At 41.3% G+C, this 4,567-nt stretch overlaps 1 protein-coding gene across 1 annotated transcript in view; it reads right to left on the bottom strand.

The window, feature by feature from the left end:
- The window catches only part of ppl (periplakin), a 57,341-nt gene that overhangs the window by 52,397 nt on the left and 377 nt on the right, over positions 1 to 4,567 (bottom strand). The window lies entirely within an intron of this gene.

Raw genomic sequence — 4,567 nt, 5'->3', positions numbered from 1 at the left:
AGCATGGGATAAATTTTCATTGTTATGCTGATGACACACAATTATATTTGTCCATTAAACCCAATGAATCTAATCAGCTACTTAGACTACAAGCACGTAAGACATAAAAACCTGGATGACCCTTAAATTTCTCCTTTTGAACACAGACAAGACTGAGATTTTGGTTTTTGGACCTGAGCACCTTAGGAATGATTTTTGTCTTTCTCCCCCCTTGGATGGCATTAATCATGTCCTCCTGTTCCGTTACTAGAACTGCCTTCTTCCACCTGCGTAATATCGCTAAAATTAAAAACATCTCATCTAAAAATGATGCAGAAAAACTGGTTCATGCATTTGTCACGGCTAGACTGGACTATTGCAATGGTTTATCATTGGGTGTCCAAAAACTTCTTCAAAAAAATCTTCAGTTAATCCAAAATGCTGCTGCCAGAGTCTTAACTGGAGTTAGTGGGAGAGATCATATTTCTCCAGTTTTAGCTTCTCTCCATTGGCTCCCTTTCATATTCAGAATATAATTCAAAATCTTACTTATAACCTACAAAGCTCTCAACAACCTAGCTCCATCTTATATTACAGATCTTATTGTTCCATATTTTCCTAACAGAACTGTAATGAGACAGCCGAGAGATGGGTTTAGCTCAGGGGTACTCTCTTACATATTATAATATCTGGACTAGTTCAAGTACATGATATTATACTTAATTTAAACGGATTCTTTCATTTTTCTGGACTAAGTGATATTGTGCTTAGAAGTACTGTGTGGGAGATGGTCTAATCAGTGACAAGAGACGTTAATTTTCTTTGACCCATCAAAATGAATGTGGTCATTTATTAACAGAATCAAAATTTAACATCAAAACATTGTACACTTGATTATTCAGATTGATTACAATAACACAGCTTAATTAATGAGCTTTACAATGAGAAATCATACGGCCATGATTTCTCACTTGCAGCTAAAAACAACAGACATATCTGAAGATATCTGCATTAATTACTGGCAAGATAGAAGAGTTTTAAAGATGGGAAATGAAGGAGTTTAAATGGAGGAAAAAGATGTGGATGAGGATGTATGTCTGTAGACCAGAACAACACGCTCCTTTCAAGCGCAGTTCGCCCGCGGTACACTGGTAGTGAAGCTCATGACGACTCTTTTACCTTGGCAGAGGATGAATCAGCTGCGGTCAAGAGTGTCCCTGGTACGCTACCTTTCAGCGTCTCCTCAGGGCGGCTGCGACTCGGCAGAAGTCGTGAGAACTCATTCCACAGAACAAACTTCCTCAGAAGTTATAGGGCATTCACCGGGTGGAGCCACAGCGAGGCATCGTGGCTCCGACAGGAACTCCAGCCGAACTCCATCAGAACCAGAAGAACTAACGGGACTCTGAGAAGACTCAGAGGAACTCAGAACTTCTGTTCTCTCTCGGAACTTCTGTTCTTCCCCCAGAACTTCGGTTCATCTCCCCAGAACTAACTGGAACTAGGAAGTGTCGACTTTTAAAGAGTTCTGCTTCCGGTCCCTTTTGGGAAGTCCTGATTGGTTGAAAGAACCAACAGGGGTGTGGTTTTAGTGACGTAAGAGGTTACTACAAGTCAGAAAAACAGCGGAGATGTTTAAGAACAGACAGAGAAATGTTTAGGAACAGACAGAGAAATGTTTTGGAGAAATGACAGACTACAGGTGCCAGTTCATCTTGTTTCTGTCTGAGAGGTTTAAAAACATGACAGTTCGTTCCAATAACTTCTTTCTGACTTTCGACCGACATCACTACTTCTCATTTCAGACGGAAGATCAAAAAATGCATAATTACTTTGTAACAGACATTAACTTGATTTCTACTTTGAATGAGGATTAAAAAAATCATTAATACTGTTTCACAGTTGATTTAAAATGAGTAGTTCACTTCAACATTTAAAATGGTTTGAACTAAACACACTTTTGATTATCAAGACATTTGTAAAAATAGTAATGATAATATGAAAAAGAGAGTGTTCTTTCAATTGATTAGTTCAGGATACAATTAGAAAGTCTCTGGATGAGCTAATTTGTATTTCTGGATTCAAATCAATGAAATAACAGTTCCTGTCCCATGAAGGTCCTCAGAGGCAGGTTTTGACCGGAGGCTTAGTTCACTACAGAACGCTTCGCTCTCAGACTGCAGGTTTACTTGTGGTTCCTAGAGTTTACAAAAACAGAATGGGAGACAGATCCTTCAGTTATCAGGCTCCTCTCTTGTGGAACCAACTTCCAATCTCTGTCTGTGAGGCTGACACATTATCCAGTTTTAAAACTAGACTTAAGACTTTCCTTTTTGATAAATCCTATAGTTAGGGTCGGCTTGGGTTTCCTGAGCTGTCCCTTAGTTATGCTGCTATAGGCTTAGACTGCTGGAGGACAAACTGACCACAATTTTCACTCTACTACTGTCTTTACTTACTCTGCTCAACTGGTTTTGTGTTTGTAATTATTTTTTCTATCTTTAACATGTGTTTTTTTGTCTTTCAGATACACCTGGACCTATACCTGGACCTACCATTCTGTGTTCGTCTGTCTCTCCTTCCTGTCCTCTCAACCAGCCAGTCAAAGCAGATTTCTTCCTTTTAAAAAGGGAGTTTTTCCTTTCCACTGTTGCCACTGTGCTTGCTCAGGATGGGAGACTGCAACGAAGTGAAGATTCAACGAGTCTGCTGGATTCCTTAGATAGTGAACTTTACTAATTGGCTTTTCTATGTATGTGAATGCTGCTGTAAAGAGTCCTGAGACCAGCAGTGGAAACGGACACTTTTCTTTAAGCCTCCAATAACAAATTAAAACTAAACATCCTAAAAAGTTGCTTATTTGAACATACAGCAGCAGGTAGGAAGGATGTGAACTAACAAAAATCAATACCTAAAGTTTTTTCTTGTTTTTGTTATTTTAGTTAAACAAGAAGTTTTTGGTCAACATGGAGGGACGAAACTGAAGTTCTTCAGTCAGCCACTAGGGCGTCCTCATACTTTGTGGCTTCAACTTCCTGCTTTCAGTCCCATCTCTAGTTATAAGACACTCAATGGCTGTTATCTGATCCTGATGCCATGTTCTGACAGAGGTGGTCCTGAAAGGCCAGTTTGAGAACCACTTTGTTTCCACACAGGGGAGCGGAGTTTAACTGGGAGCAGAAATCTGCAGCATGAGGTCATGAAGGGAGGGTAAGGTTCTGCTGTCACTGGGTTGAGCCGAGCGCTGCTCCAAAGTGTACTCTGACTTGTTTTTCCTTCCTCTGTGTTATCCCTGTGTTGCTGCTCTACAGACGTCTAGATCTTTTAGGCTGCTTTACATCGTTACCCTCTCCCAAAGGTCTCCAATTCCCTCCACAACCTACATAAATGTGTCATCATGTCCTCTGTGGAAATGCTCTGCCCAGGATCACATCAGACCTCACAAGTTTTGTTTTTCTCCTGGAACACACCCACACACTGAAACCAACTGGAAGAAGTGCATTAAGGGTGGAGCTGCATTTGTAGCATTCCACCCGTCTGCAGGAGGTCCTCAGGCTCTGAGAATTGGTGACAGAAACAACATCTCAGAAGCATCTGCAGAAATGATATGAACTTCATGGACCTTTCTGACCAGACGTCACTGTGACAGCTGAAAAATGACACCTCCCATAAAACGCTTGTTTTCTTCAGTGACAGGTTGAGTGTGTACAGAAGCTCATTCAGCCTCTAACAACAACCGCTGCCCAAGTTCTCCACCAGTCCAAGCTTTGAAGGACAGAGAGGTGATGTAATGGAAGGTCTCCCATGTGTCCTGCTGGAGCATGTAGCTCCTCCAGGGTGGTCTCCTCCACTGAGAACGCTCTGGTCTTGGTAGATTGACACGTGTTCCATACGCCTTCCATTTCTTGATGGTGGATCTAACAGAACTCCTGGGGATGTTTAGGACCTTGAATATTTTTGTATGCATCTTGTACTTTTCTCTGAGATTCTCTGAAATTATTTTGTAAAAAAAAAAAAAAAATAAATGTTGACCTTGACAGATTTATAAGTGCAAGAATAAGACATCCAGGGGGTGAATCGTTTTTATAGGCGGTGTAGGTCAGATGTGGCACAGTTAGTTTTCTCCATGAGTTATTTTAAAGTGTTGAAAATAGATTCAGAGTTATGTTTTATCATAAACGTGATAAAACCTGACAGACGAAAATCACTGGATCGATACTGGCACTGTGCGCTAGGCGTGGGATCGATACCTCCAGATGGGCTGTAAGTGCAGATTAATCTATGGGAGGGGTGGAGGGACATTCCTGTCCTCTGTCCTTCCAGGGAGGACAGCTCGAACCGGTTTATGACACACAGCTTATCAACCACACCCAGCTGCAGTTAAACCACAGAATTATGGATCAGAACCTGCAGGTTCTGATCCATAATTCTGACCAGACCTCCATGCAGACAACATGTACTTTAACACAGCTGCTCCAAACTACAAGCTACAAACACACAGTGTGCCTGCGTCACATATAACCTGGAAAACTCCATGACAGCCAGTCTTCTATTACTAACCAGCCACATTTAACCAGTCTTCTATTAC

Source organism: Nematolebias whitei, chromosome 15 (genome assembly GCF_014905685.2).
Source record: "Nematolebias whitei isolate Nwh7 chromosome 15, NemWhi1, whole genome shotgun sequence".
NCBI classification, from domain to species: Eukaryota; Metazoa; Chordata; class Actinopteri; order Cyprinodontiformes; family Rivulidae; genus Nematolebias; species Nematolebias whitei.
The sequence above is the reverse complement of the archived record's forward strand: the minus strand, read 5'-3'. Positions and strand labels throughout refer to the sequence as shown.